This window comes from Canis lupus, chromosome 24 (genome assembly GCF_003254725.2).
Source record: "Canis lupus dingo isolate Sandy chromosome 24, ASM325472v2, whole genome shotgun sequence".
Taxonomy (NCBI): Eukaryota; Metazoa; Chordata; class Mammalia; order Carnivora; family Canidae; genus Canis; species Canis lupus.
In genome coordinates this window covers 11,189,835-11,205,400 of record NC_064266.1, presented here as the reverse complement: position 1 = coordinate 11,205,400, position 15,566 = coordinate 11,189,835, and the positions used below count along the sequence as shown (strand labels likewise).

At 40.3% G+C, this 15,566-nt stretch overlaps 2 long non-coding RNA genes across 7 annotated transcripts in view; one reads left to right on the top strand and one right to left on the bottom strand.

Moving 5' to 3' along the window:
- LOC118352252 (uncharacterized) overlaps positions 1 to 15,566 on the bottom strand; it is a 101,631-nt gene that overhangs the window by 5,791 nt on the left and 80,274 nt on the right. The window contains exon 2 of one of the 2 annotated variants that reach the window (XR_004809099.1): positions 8,378 to 8,434. The exons of the other annotated variant lie outside the window; for it this stretch is intronic. This is a non-coding gene — a long non-coding RNA (uncharacterized LOC118352252). The remainder of the gene's footprint in view (positions 1 to 8,377; positions 8,435 to 15,566) is intronic. 2 annotated transcript variants of the gene reach the window in all.
- The window catches only part of LOC112673361 (uncharacterized), a 34,052-nt gene continuing 32,094 nt past the window's right edge, over positions 13,609 to 15,566 (top strand). For 4 of the 5 annotated variants that reach the window (XR_003144750.3, XR_003144749.3, XR_007405498.1 and 1 more), the window contains exon 1: positions 13,614 to 13,661. This is a non-coding gene — a long non-coding RNA (uncharacterized LOC112673361). Of the gene's footprint in view, positions 13,662 to 14,401; positions 14,600 to 15,566 lie in introns of all 5 variants that reach the window. The other variant, XR_003144747.3, reaches the window with a different exon arrangement.

Genomic DNA, 15,566 nt, shown 5'->3' with positions numbered 1-15,566 from the left:
AATGTCAAGATGTTCTACCAGTTCCCCCAAGTTACATAAAACAGAGGGTCTTAACTGAGTTTGCTCCTCTCTTAGAATGGGTTCCCCAAAGGCAATCCCCGAGATAATAATTCAATGGCAAATAGATTCGTCTACGAATCTGCTGTGAGACTTAGTCCTACTGGAGACCACTGGGAAATGGTGTGAATCTATGGCTCTCTTGTATCTCACCTGAGTGGCAGCAAGGGCATGGCGGAGGTATGTATGTACCAAGTCCTGTGTGTCATTCACTGAGCGCTGCTCCTAGGAAGTATTCATTCCCCTTCACTTCCAGCCTAAACTGCTGTTAATGTTATGTCTGAGCTGCTGGCTGTGGGGGCCAGAGGAGGCCCTTAGGCAAAGAGGAAGTTGGGATTCTATGCCCTGAAGGAGTAAGGGTAAGAGGTGTGGATGGGATATGCACAATATACTCTAAGCACTCCTCAGGACTAAGCCATTCTTGGAAGCTACACATAGTGGCACCCCTTGGGGATTTTGCAACCAGACTCATGTTCATCCTGGCCTCCCCAAGTCCAGTTTCTATGCCTGGTAGTGCTGGGAGGGAGTACATCCTCTTGTGTCTAAATCTATGGGTCATCTTTTGCGGAATTCATAGTTTCTGCAGGGCTGATGGTATTAGCAGTGATGAAAACTTACAGTGAACTGATCATGGGTCAGTGGTAATACCCTAAGTGGCTCTTTGGGGAACTCAATCATGGAAAAGCAACAGTTTATAGATTATTTTCTATTTGCGAGTATTTCCTTAGGGAAGAAGCTTATGAGGCCAGCGGCATCTTTCCTGGATACTAGCAACCAACATTTTTGTTTCTGTCCTCATTAAATAGTGTGTCCAGGGTACATGTGTTCTACAGGATTTAACAAACAGCACTCACTCATTGGCAGGCAATGCAAATACAGTATGATTAGCTTAAAGCATTTTCCTTCAGAGCTGAAATTTTTATCTGATGCCAGCATTAATCTGGGTGAAAATGATGTATGACTGAGTTTTAATTAGACTCTGAAATGTGTGTGTGTGTGTGTACGCATGTGCACACACTTGCATGGAAATGATGACCTGGTTTTAACTCTAGCGGTTAAAGCAAGGTTGCTGTAAAGCAGAAATGACATCATCAGGACCTCAGGAAATCCTCATTCAAACTTCCAAATATACAAATAGATTCTTTTTATTCTGCTATGAATCAAAATGATGCCATGTCCTGTAATAAAGGATGTTGTTGACCAGGTTGAATGGGAGCCAGCCATGCTTTGCCTTTGTTTATATGTCATTTCAAAGTTCAGCATCTTAAGGCTAGTGATCACCTTATTTGGCAAACATTCAGCAGTTCTGTTTCCAGAATTATTCTGGGGTGACAGGATTTTCATTTAATCTTTACCCCAGTGTAGAAGACATGTTAACTGCTTGAGGCCAGATGCACAAATATTTGTGTACTTTACTCAGGTTACTGTGCAGCCAAAATTAAAACAGAGAGTAATAGCTGAAAATAATTCCTACCTTAGTGACTTGAGGTAAACTGTCATTGAGCCAAAGAATTTTTTTAGTTGTCAAATGCAAATAGATGTGGGAGTGGGTCAATAGATAACATGGGTTTATTATTTCTTTCATGCAGGAAACCATATGCAACTACTAGATTCTCTAAATATTAACTTCTCAAACTGACCAGGTAACTCACTCCTGGGGATGCCAGGATGGAATGGTCTATTGAACAGGCACACAGGGATGGAAGGGAGTTAGTTTAGCTGTAGTGCAGTTAGGGCAGTGATACTAACACTTCTGAAATCAGCTACTCTAGAAGGGAGAAGAAATGGGTAGGAAATATCAGAAAGGGAGACAGAACATGGAAGACTCCTGACTCTGGGAAACGAACTGGGGGTGGTGGAAGGGGAGGAGGGCGCGGGGTGGGGGTGACTGGGTGGCGGGCACTGAGGGGGGCACTTGAAGGGATGAGCACTGGGTGTTATTCTGTATGTTGGCAAATTGAACACCAATAAAAAATAAATTTATTATTAAAAAAAAGAATTAAAAAAAAAAAAAGAAAGAAACACAAAGGTGTAAGTCCCCTATCCAGCAACATAGAGCCCATGTGGTATCTCCCCTTTGAGATTTCAGAAGGGGGCATGCAGCCCAGCTTCCCCAGCTGCAGGAAAGGAGAAATCACCATAAATGCTGAGATAATGCCTAAACTTGTAGTGTCTTCTGTACCGCCTTCTGGTCCACCCCCATCACATTCTATCTTTGTTTCAGGCCATGACTCATGACCCGCCCCCACCCCTCAGTCAGCTGTGACTCACAGCTGAAGCCAGATAAACTCAAACTCAACCCTGAATGATGGCAGGAGTGGGAGAGAGCTACAGTGTTTTTTCCTTTTTTTTTTTTTTTTTTTTTTTGGCCTAGTGAGAAAAGTTAGGTCAAATGCAGGTGGTGGGAATCATCTTTGAGATTGATTATTTATTTATTTATTTATTTATTTATTTATTTATTTATTTATTTATTTATTTATTTATTTATTTATTTTGGTTCTGTCTTTTTCTGTTTAATTTGGGGGAATTCCTGCCTGCACTGAATGAGGGATTCCATTGGGTGTTCCCTTTTAAGGTAACTCAGTAATACTATGGCTTACACTTCTACCATTGGGAATAATCTATCTTTGAGTGTGAAAACAGTCCCACATTTTTTTACTGCTCTCTGTATCCCTGCTCTTTGCAATGTGACTTTTCTGATACTCCCATAAAGGGTGGGGTGTCTTTCCTCACTTTCAAATGTAGGTTTGGACACGTGGCTTGCTTTAGCCAACAGCATGTTGCAAAAGTGATCCTGTGCCAGTGTAGGGTCTGGGCCTCAAGAGACCATACACTCTCTGGCTCTCTTTTTACTCCTTTGCTTTCTGTGATGGGAAACACAGGCTAGCTTGCTAGTGAGTGACAACCATGTGCAGCAGAACTGAGTCAACCAAGTGGAGGCCGTCCTAGAGCTATCAGACCCCAACCCACCTGCCAGCTGACCACAGACAAATGAATACATCCAGCAGAAAGCAGCCAACTTTCGTCCAAATTAACAGAACTTCTCGACTGATCTGTAGCTCCATGAAAACAAAAACAAAAAATTATTGTTTTGGGTCACTAATATTTGCAGTTTTTTGTTGTTGGCAGTGCATAACTGACATACTACCTTTGTGCATTTTAACTCAACTATATGGACTGACCTTTTTACAGTAAGAGAACTCATGCCATATGTGTTTTAGGAGACTATATTTCTGAATACTGAGTCCTCTTAAAACACTGCAGCTTAAAGGCCCTTCCAAAATTGGAGAAATTTAAGGTCTTAAAGTATGTTACAAGAATTCATTAAGAGGAAATTTTACCACTATCCTGCAGTACACAGGTAATCAAATCTGGATGCAATCAGTGCCACTGCATTAGTTTGCTAGAGTAGCAAAGTACAAAGTATCATAGACTGGGTAGCTTCAACAGCATAAATTCATTTTCTCATAATTCTGAAGGCTAGAAATACAAGATCAAGATGTCAACAGGCTGGGTTTCCTCTGAGTCCTCTTTTCTTGGTCGGAAGATACAGGTCTTCTCCCTGTGTCTTCACATGGTGCTTCTTCTGTTTGTGTTGGTGTCCTAATCTCTTCTTCTTATAAGGACACCAGTCATACTCTGTTGACCTCATTTGAACTTAATGACCTCCTTAAAGATGGGATCTCCAAATACAGTCACATTCTGAGATACTGGGGGTTAGGACTTCAACATATGTATTTGGAAGAACACAATTCAGCCCATAACACCCATTCATGTGCCTGTTATATTCCTAAAACACAGCTATGATTATTTGAGCTCTACTTATTCAAAATCTTTCTGTGTTTCTGAAATGTATGTAAGAATAAAGTTCCATTGCAGTCCACCCTCACCCCTACAGTTTCACTATTATGCAAATCTAATATTCAGAACTACCCCAAGCTTAATTCTCTTTTAACTATCTTTCTTTCCAGTTATTCATTGCACCCTAACCCACACATATTTGGGACCCTAGTCTACTCCCAATCCCCTAAATACACACAGTTCTCCTATTTCTGTGCCTGGCATGCAGCTCTTCGCTAAGTCTAGAATGGCTTTCCCCCCATAGTCCTGCTTGTTAAAATCCTTTCAAATTCTATAACCTCCAAAAATTCTTCCAGTTTAGTACTCTAATCAGATTGAATCTCTTGCAAGCATTCCAGCCACACACTGTGCCTCTATTACTCCACTTTTTATAGTCTATGTTGTGACTATGTCAGTTGCCCACATTAGCTGAAGTGACAGTTTATTCACTTTTGTATTTCTTACAATGGCCACTATGGTACTGTCTGTAATGTAGTTGCCTATGGTAGAGACTGCCATGGCCACTATTTTCTATACTACCTTCTTCTTCTTGGGCATGCAGCCTCCCTTATAGATAAGGGGTGGGTGGTGGCACATGACTGAATTTTGGCCTGTAAGATATGTGTAAAACAAATGTATGAATGATCTCCTATGTGTGGAAATGCAAGTCAGCTTCCTGTCTACTCCAGTAGATGTATCTACTGCCTTTTTCCTTTTCTGGTATGTATTACAGGACTCATTTCCCAAGTTCCCTTGTCTTCTGTGTTCTAGATGCTTCCAGCCAATGGGAGAAGCCAGATGAAAGATGAAGTGTGGGAGGGAAGGGGAAGCCAGGATCAGTATTTCTTTCCCCATAATCCCCCTATTTTACCCCAATTCTTTCAGCAGTCATGTCTCCTCCATGGCTCCTGGTCCATCAAATAAGATCCTACTATGAATTTCGCTCCTGTTGGGTATTCAAAGATTTGAGGTTCTTAGTCTCTGGCAAAAGTACCATGTCCCCATTGTCCCACTAGCCTTAGGGTAAAAGCAACTTCCTGATGTTGCTCTGTTTGGTCACTTCCCTGTCTCCTGATTGACATCTGTAGAATAGAAACCATAACACCTGCCACACAGTGCTATTATGAAAGCAAATAAGCTAAGATATGCAGCACTAATAACTGACCCAGCACATGATAGAAATCAAACCTTGAGTCTCTCTAGCATTTCATAGTCATATATCCTTCTTGGAGTCCCCTCCTCCTTCAGCTTCTGAAACTCTACCTCGTCTTGTCTTCCTTCCTACCCCTCTGGCCACTTGTAGCTTGTATGCTTTGCTGACTGTGTGTCCTCCCTTCAGTCCTTGCCCTGCAGAGACATGACCTCATATGACCTACTTTATTACATCTCTTTTCTCCACTCCATTTTGATAGCACTTCCTCACTTTCATAGCTTCAAGGCTGGTCTTTCTTCAGGAAGGGCATTCCATGTGCTTTTCCTTGCATCCCATGCATCTGTCATCTCTCTATCAAGTTTCCATCCCATTTCCCCAGTTGGCTCCTGGGCCCTTTCGGTTGGCAGGCCTGGTACTGTTCAAAGAAGGAGTTTCAGGCAGGAAATGAGAGGACTAGTCTCCAACCCACCACTAATGCATTTCATAACTTTTAGCCTTTTTGGGACTTAGATGCTCCTTTGAGAAGGCTTTGGACACAGACAGTTCCTAACTAATACCTCTTTGTAATTACCTTGCTTTTGGTTTTGCATCAAAATTTAATTCATCTCTGCTTCCCAATCATTGGTGACTTTTACTCCCAACTTCCCTCTATCTGTCAGTATTATGTCATTAAGGCTCAAAACCCTAGGAGTCATATATGAATTAATTACTCTCCCTTCTTCTTCCTCTTGCTCCACTGAGGCTGTCAAAGAATTGAGAACTTGGTGATTAAGCCAAATTACTTGGTTTTAAATATTGACTTCTACACTTATTATAATGCTACATGGATATATCTATTTGTAGAGAGCTCTTTTTCACCTGCATAAAAGAGGTGAAGTGAAGAAAACAGTGCAATACTTGACATACAGGACACAATCAATAAATAAGTATCATTATTCATCCATCAAGCATTTAACAGTACATTACTTTCCTTTGAAATTTATTTTTACTTATTTTTAAAGTTTTACTAATTTTATCTCCTGAGGGTTTAGATTCTTTTTGAGGGAGGCCTAATTTCTTTTAAGTCACAAAACAGCTAGCATAATAACTCTACACAAAACATAGAGGGGAACTTAACACTCCTATGAATAAAGTATACAGGTAGAGTAACGCATGCGTCCAGTTGTCCAAAGATAGTCCCAGTTTTTACCTATCATTATAGCTTAATTATAAATACCACCCCATTTCTCTGAGTTTGGATAATAAATTATATGGTCCCTGTATATATAAGTGATCTGTTTGAGTCTCGGGCACTATTACCATCAAAGGGCTCTTAGAATAAAGCCCCATTTGTAAGCAACATTAAGAAAAGAGTATTTAAAAATAAATGATTCTTAGTCATTGTTATCTTTCAAACTCAGTGGAATTTATGTTATGACTCACTTTATGTTTGATTCTGGACCCTTACCACATTCTATCCTATATGTTTCAATAATAAATTCCATCTGATTGGTGGTTTATTTTTTTTTTTAATTTTTATTTATGATAGTCACACACAGAGAGAGAGAGAGAGAGAGAGAGAGGCAGAGACATAGGCAGAGGGAGAAGCAGGCTCCATGCACCGGGAGCCCAACATGGGATTCGATCCCGGGTCTCCAGGATCGCGCCCTGGGTCAAAGGCAGGCGCCAAACCGCTGCGCCACCCAGGGATCCCAGATTGGTGGTTTAAAATTCATTTTCTAACTGAAACTCACCTGCATAAAATAATAACTAACTAAACAAATAAATAAATAAAATATGTAACCGTTCCTTCTTGGATACTAGACACAATTAGGGACATTCTCACAAAATATGTATCCTTAAAATTTTTGTATAAAGGTTGATTATATCTCCCAAGGAATGAATGAAAGCTTAACATCAGAAGAAAGGTTCTTTACAGTTTTTGTCTTCAGAGAACCAATGAAGATAGATAGTTGGCCTTAGTGGAGACTACAATGTTCTCTTTATTGTTTTTTGCTTATGTTTGCATACCTTAATATCCTATCCAATTAACACATTTAAGCAATTAATTTCAGATCAGACATGGAACAGAACTGCCAACTCACTTCTCCCTACAGCTGGGGCAGCCCTTGAAGTTGCCAACAGGAATTCTAGGGACTTGGGCCATGCTGAAAAATGACATCAGCCCATTTCTTAAGATTCACACACTCAGTGTCTTCAATTAAATAAAATATTGGGGATTTAACTGAGGTGTCCTAAATTCTATGTGACTTGAAGAGTTCAAATATTTTTAATGTAATAAAGGAATTCAATTTAATTCAAAACACAAACTCTTTTCTCCTACCTATTATGCACTATGCAATCATAAATATATGATTGAAATGTGATCTTTGCCTCTGTTCACATAAAACAGCAACTTTCCTCAACCCCCTTCACTACCCTTCAAAATAAGTAAAACCATGGTTACCCCATAGGCAACAATGATGGGGATTACAGTAAGTTGCCAAACATATTCTCCATTACAATACACGTATATCAGTTAACAAAAGAGTATGATCAGATCAATGGGAGCACTCAGTGTCAACCTCAACCACTGGGTCTTATTGCTGTGTTGAAATGGAAACCTATGAAACACACATACCTATTCTGTCCCTTGCATACACATAACTAAAATGTAGATGTTAAGGTTCTTCCTACAGAAGTTCTGCTTTAGGGGATCCAGGTCGGTTCCCAGAAAATCACTTATTCAAACACTCCAAGGAATTCTGACAGGAATCTATCCAATCTCTAGCAGGATAAAATCCACCCTGCCTTTCAAGATGAAGAGCAGGAAGATGGTACTCAGAGCACAAGAGGGAGGAGGGACATCTTCTCCACTATAATAGGAGAGAGAAATGATGCAGATGCTTGATTAGAGTACTGGTTCCAAGTTGTTCATGCTTTCTTATATGAGGCCCCTTTGTAGCTCCATCCTGTACTGACAATAGACTTGCCCATGTGACTTGTTCGGTCCAATGGAACAACTCTATTCGTTAAGATGTATTGTGTGTATTGTGCGTGAACACACACACACACACACACACACACACACACCATGAGAAAAGTTCCCATTGTAGACAACTGGTGGTAGAGCCTGGGGTTACTCCAGAAGACAGCAAAGGGTGAGGAAGCTAGGCATTTATTCACTAACTCCCATCAGTGATGGGTTTAGGGCTGCTTTTGTGTGCATCAGCTTTCCAGCATGTTTGCTGTGGGAATGTGCCATGCATGCTCCCCTGCTAGGAAAAAAACAAAAAAACAAAACCTTCAGGCTGAATGTCTCAAGAATAAAAAGCCTTCCACACATACCTGAGCACCAAGAGGGTGTCGTCAGCACTACTATTTAGTTTGGGTAATGGGTGGGACCTGCAGAAGAGCACAAGGAGAGTGAGGGCCAAAGATTATTCTTAGAGTATTATCATCCCCTCACCTCAGTGTCTACCCCCTCTTCTAGTCACACATTGGCTGCTGCCCCTCTGAAAAAGTACACAGCTTGTGAAAGGATGTACCTTCTCCCTGAAGCTCCCTCCCTGCTTTCCTGTAACTGCTTCCTGGTTTTAGCCCTTCAGCCCTAGCAGATAACAGCTCTGGGATGTCACAAGCCTTGCAATATTGCACAGATTCCCTCTTGCTTTTCCTAAACCCTGTCTGCAAGTTTGCAAATAGTCCCCTTATTACACAATCCTCTATAACCATAACAATGTACCCTGTTTCCTGATATAAGATATACCTTTACAGTGGGAGTAATTTCACTAATACCTTGCAACAACCCAGTTGTTACGGATGTTCCTCCTTTTCCAGATGTAAGAAGCTGAGAGAAGCTGCCTGTGGCTTCTGGGCTAGGAGGTAAGTGAACCAAAACTGAAAGCCATTTTGCTGACCATGAGCCCACATCCTAAAACCATGTAGTCTTGCCGTCTTCTTCATTAGAGATCCTATTACTAACCCTGGCCCCTTGCCCAAGACCAAATCCCACCGCCTGCTGTCCAGCCCTCAGCCAGGACCCCGATGGGTACTGGGGCCATCTGATGCAGGGGAATGCAGGGTGGTGTGCAGTCAGGCAGGACCAACTGGCCAAGTGACGCCTTGCCAGATGGTCTCTCACCCCAGAGGCCACTATTTAAAACCTGAGAGAGACAAAACGCCTGTGGAATCCTTCAAGAGGGACCAGATGCTACTTAGGGAAAACTTGTCTACCCTGCAGCATCAGGCAACTGATGAACAAAGCAAGGAGTGAGGAGATGCCCTGCTTTATTTCAAAATAAAATAAACTCCTACTAGCCTCCTTTCCCCCCATTAATTGTTATTCATAGGTTAAAATGATCTCTATCAAAAGATTAATATTAAAAACAACCTTTAAGAAATAAATTCCCCAAATCTACCTTAAAGATTTCCACGGAGAAGTATCTGAAGGGGGAAAATTAACAAGAAAAGCCTTCCTGCTTACTGCAAGACCTGGGTGTGTATTTTTTTCTAGTATTCTGTGGGCGAAGGGTGCATGCTATTGGAGTGTATCCCCCCAGGCCTTAAGTAGGGGCAATGGGTCGTGTGGGATGGCGCCTTATCAAATGGAGCTGGACAGTGGTTTTGTGTGCTGTGACCCTGGGGTGTGCGCTGGGACCTGGGAACAGACAGGGTCTGCTGGAGTGCCCTCCGCCTCCCTTTATTCCACCTAGGTCCAGCCTGCAGCAGCTGATCTGGTTATTATAGTCCTGAAAAGAATTTCTAGGTGGCCACAGTGACCATAAGGAAGCAAGAAACCACGAAGGCTGAAAGCCACGAAGAACAACACAGGGGCTGTTGAGTGCTAATCCCACCCAGAATGAGAGGGTCCCTTTCATCCCTGTGATGTCTATGGAGAGAGCTGCTGGAATTCTGAAGACCACCATCTATCTACCAAATGTGCTGTCATTACCAAAATTCTCTTATTTCATGGGACACACCATTTTTTAAGGAAAGTCAGAAGGCTATCTCAAGAGCAGATTTGGGACAAGACCTGACCACATTTAAGATTTAATTAATGGGCAGCCTGGGTGGCTCAGTGGTTTAGGGCCTGCTTCTCCCTCTGCCTGTGTCTCTGCCTCTGTGTGTGTGTGTGTGTGTGTGTGTGTGTGTGTGTGTCTCATGAATAAATAAATAAAATCTTTAAAAAATAATAAAATAAAATCATTTTCATTTTCACAACCCCCCCTCCTCATCACTCCATTCTTAAAATCATGTGTGTTTTAATGGAAATTTAATCAGTATGGATCTGATCTGTTTACCTTAGACTCATCAAAATGCTATTTTGTGAGAAGAATTTCATATCCAACAAGATTTACATAACTTTCTCTTGGGTCTCTTGGGGTATATTTTTTAGAAATAGAAACTGATGAAGTCCTCAATTAACAGGTTTGCCTGTTCTGAGACTTGACATGACTTCAGCTGTGGCAACTATCCCCTGAATGCATCTCCTTTCCACACTCCCCAAATCCAGCCCTGGCATCTCAAGGTCTGCACTGAAATAAAGATGATCGGTGCTGTCACCTGAATATAATCTACATGGGTGGCCAGGAACATGCCACCATGTTCTGTGATGTCATCTTCTATTTTAATTTGTCAGATACTGCCTGTTGGCTGAGCATAGGAAAATGAATATCTCTGGTCACAAAGTTCCTGATCACATTTAGTTATTGGCTAAAATATTACATAAACTTTAAAAAAAAAGAGAAGAAAAAAACTACAGATAACTTTTGAAAGTGATATAAACTGATTGCTGTTCTAATTTTATTTAAAACATGTGTCACCATTTAAATTATCAGAAATAGGAAGAAAATGCCATGAATCTATGTAGCAGTTTTGACTTTTTTCAAATCTATTATCCTGTTTGATTCTCCCAACAACATTGTAAGGTAGACAAAGGTAGGTTTTCTTAGTTCCCTTTTTTGATGAGAAAACTCAGGCCCGGATTTCTCACAACCAAATAAAGAGAGTCAGGATCATAACCTGGGTTATATGTTAATATCTTATATGTGCTTATTTAATTAAACCAGATCACAGGCAGGGGTGTAGGGCTTTAACTTAAGGACCTGCTTGTCCAAGTTCCAGTAAGATATCTGTTCACATCTGGTTCTGCTGCTAAGGAGAGGGGGAATTCTAAATACTAGATGCCTTGGGTAAAATTTCTGCCTGCCGTGGGATCTCAGTGAATAAAAATATGAAGGTGAAATTCCACTAATGACTCAGCAGGGTCTTCCCCATAAGAATGTCACAAAACCTTTGGGGGTTGGGAATAAGAAGAGAAGATGTCAATTACTGTCTCCCTAGAAGGCTGCAATAGCAACTTGAATTAATCTCTTAAGTGAGGAGAAATCACTGGACTGGGGCCTAACCGAGCATGCCTTTGGCCCCCAAAGATGCAAATATCAACCTGAAATTTGAAAGGACACTGGATAGATGAATTGTAATTTTAATTAAAGTTTCTTAACTTGAAGCAGATGCACAATGTCACCAGCTAGCAAATAGGCTGTTTGGAGCCAATTTTGAACATCTATTAAATGTTTCACTCTGATTGAGAACAAATTGGCTTTTTAACAGGATATAACCCTGAATTAGAAGCAGCATATAAGTAGCCAATTTGCATCCTGCCCATAATTCCACACCAAAAGAAACTCTGAATAAGATACATTTACCACATATGACCCCCCCACACACACACACAAAGGTCCTTTGAATGACAAAAGATTTGCACACATTTAAATTACATTTCACACAATCTATAAAATGACAGAGCATTAAGGGGATTAGCCTAATTAAACGAGGTTGTGGGAATGCCTCAATGAGATCCAAAGCCCAGATATCTTCCAAGTAGATCAGAGGGAAGGCATCCAGAATCTATTTTGCCTCTTTCCCCTGCTCTCAGGGCTCCCATTACCCTCTGCCACAGTAAGCACGCTGTGTATGCAGTGACATCTAGTGACAAAGAAAATAAAACCAGCTCTAGGGACACTTTCTTCACCTGAGAGGGCCACAAAAATGACCCTCTCCTATCAGCACAGATTTGTGTACAGTGGTCTCTATTATAACACAAATACATTCGTTTCTACACCAAATATGTTTGCAGAGGGGAATAAAAGTATCAACAATGCTGGGCAAACTGCCCTGGTATCAGAATCCAAACAGGCATTTAAAGTAGATTTCTTTCTGTCTACCCACACAATGGAAAACTGGTGGTCATGCTGCTGACACACAGTGGGGGATATTCTGAAGGACTACTGGCATCCTCCAATGAAAGAATACGCTATGATTAATAGAACGTGTTGTCTTATACATTCAAAAGTTCAGAAAAAAAAATATATACTTTACACAGGCAAGTCCTGTGCAATTAACCTTAACCTATTGATATCCATTTTAGATTGAGTTATGCCATAATAAAATATTTCTCCTTTCATTTTGTCTGATTTTAGGATTTTGAGCACAATTAATGGAATATATATTAAATATATAATTATATCTATATAATCATAGCTTTCTCAGTATTACAAGGAGTTCGGGGTCTTGTCTTGGGAGAGCTATAAGAAAATAAAATCCAGAGAAGTCTACGGGCTTCCCTCAATCACACAGTAGCTGGTTAGTTCCATCCTGACTGGCCCAGTGCGTCTAGGCCCCAGGCATCCTATCCATCAGGAGGCAACGAGAGTGCATCCCAGTATTCTACCAGCCCAGACACTCTGTTGCTTTACAGATTCCTGGGACTTGCAGTGGGGCCTTAAGTATGAATTTCCAACAAACATCCAGGTGATTCTTATCCAATTATGCTCCAGTCCACATTTGCCTTACATGCTCTAATGAAGAAGGTAAAATGCCACTGGAACATGGAGAGGGTTCAAGCTCCATCAAGATAATTTATAGCCACTCAAGTTGCCTGGGACTGAGTCCATAAATGTATAGTATCATAAACCAAATTGTCCATTTTTTGCTAACATTTTTAAAAATTAATTATGAAATTGCTAGGACATTTTCAGGTGAGTTGCAAAAAGGCAGAAAGGATAAAACTGATTTCATTTTTTTCCTTTATATTTTCTACTTTTGTTGTCATTGTAATTGCCATTCCTATCCTGGAGACTCGTTCTCCTTATCTCTATGGAGCAATTATAAGCTCTATAAGCAAACAAACTCTTCAAAAAATTAGGTATACAATTATATTTTTAAAATGTTAGTCATAAAAAAATAAAATGTTAGTCATACCATGACTGGGGCCTGATGAAGGGATTTTTCGGGATAATTCCCCAAATTATTGTGATTAAATGCTTGCAAATTAAATAATCATTGATATAGCAAAGGAGATGGCTATTTAATGGATATCCATAGCTTTTTAATAGTCAACTGTTTTTGTGTTGTTTTTTTTTTTTCTTTTGAGAGACACAGAAGGAGAGAGAGAGAGAATGTGCTTGAGTGGGAATGGGGGGTGGAGGATAGAGGAAGAGAAAGGGAGAGAATCCCAAGGAGGTTCCATGCCCAGCATGAAGCCTGACAGGGGCATGATCTCACAATCCTGAGATTGTGACCTGAGCTGAAATCAAGAGTTGGACACTCAAATGAATGAGCTACTCAGGTGCCCCTCTACAGCAAACTTTTATAGAGAATAATCAACTATTTAGGGATAAAGTGGGATATTAATATATATTGATATGTTTGTATATATATACCATATATTTATATATACCATATATTTATTTATACCATATACTATATATATACACATATACATAATATAAGTATATATATGCTATATATATATACACATACATATACATAAACATATATATATATATTTTTTTAACCGGCACATCTTGTGCACAACAATAAAAGCTAATTTTTCTGTTGGTTTTAGACATCATTTACACTCTTAGACTTTAGATTCTGGTGCTTATTGCTATTGTTTGGATTTAGATTTGTTCTTAGATTTTTCTTCTCATTTGTATTGGTTTTCAATTGTCTTTCCTTTGAAGTTCTGAATGTGCAGCAACTTTGCCAGGTGATTTTTTCACATATAATCCTAATATCTGAAGGACCTAGGTAGAGCTCTATGAAGATAATTTTCTCCTACATGTCGATTTGATCTTGGGTCCCAGCCTCAGGGATCTGGGACCTTCAGGGACGATGGGCAATGAGGGTTGTTGGGAGGAAGTAGAGAATGCCAAAGTGGAGACTGATATTTTGTGGGAAGAAAAGTTTTTTCCACTTCAAGCAAGCTTGCAAAATGATGATTTAGAGATTTCCAAGGAAAATGTTTCCTTCTCTATTCTCCACTACTTTCTCCTTTCATTAACTGATAATTTAATTTTGTTCCAGAACCAATTATTTGTTTAAGACTTCCCAGATCCACGCAATGTGAAATTCCAGAAACTGTTTGTAGAGATTGGAACAACTGAACCCATCATTGAGGACAGCATTTCTGCACTGCACTGAAATGCTTGCTTGGCCCCATTCTGCAGATTTTCTCTTGCTAACATCAGCCTTTTCACCTTCATTTTAAAGACAAGTGCTTAGGTAAGAGTAGGCCATTAACCCCACTCCTTTCCTTTATCCCTATAATAGGGAAGTGTTTCTTAAAGATTAATTAAATCATACAACTTTCTGCCTCAAAAATTCTTATGGCTTCTCAGTTAGAAATGTGAGGCTCCTCAGATCAGCATAATTAGCACTGCAATTTGCCCCCCACCCACAACACAGCATTCCTGATACTCTGCCCTTGTTTGCTTTCCTACCACTTTGTCACTTTGTAACATACTATTACCTATCCATCCATCTATCCATCCATCCATTTTTTTTATTATTGCTGGCGCCTGAGTTGGAGTCACTTCAATAACTGCAGATGGCAGCATGGCTTCCTTGGGGCCATGTCCTGAGTCTTAGTTCTGTCAATCAGGTTCTTCCTTCTCTACAGGTGTCTTCTGGGGCCAGAATGTTCCAGAAGGTTGCTTTGCTCACATCTCTGACACCTCAACTGGCATGGCTGAATTAGTAAGGCTGGTTGGGTATTTCTCTTTTCATGCTACTCCTCCATGTGGCTAGCTGAGTTTCCAGTCTCAGGGTACTCATCACTCTTACCTGGTCTCTACCTTTTGGCAAAGTAAATTGGTAATTATTGGGGGCTAAGGGAATGAAGGATAGAAGTAACTGCTTATTGGGTAGGATGTTTGGTTTAGGGATGATTACAGTGTTTTGGAACTAGATAGAAGCAGTAACTGTAGAACACTGCACTATATGCTACTAAATTAATCACTCTTAAATGATTAATTTTATGTTATGTGAATTTCAGAGTAAAAAAGCAAAATAAAGTCAGTCACAAGTTTTCCCAGACTGAAGGAAAGAGAACTACACAGGATATGAATACTGGGAAGTAGGGTTCTTTTGGAAGTCATCCTTGGAGACTAGCCACCATACCTGTTCTTGTATATAAGTCCATCAAGGGCAGGGAGTTCTGTGGCTCCATTTGAAGCATTCTGTGTCTCTG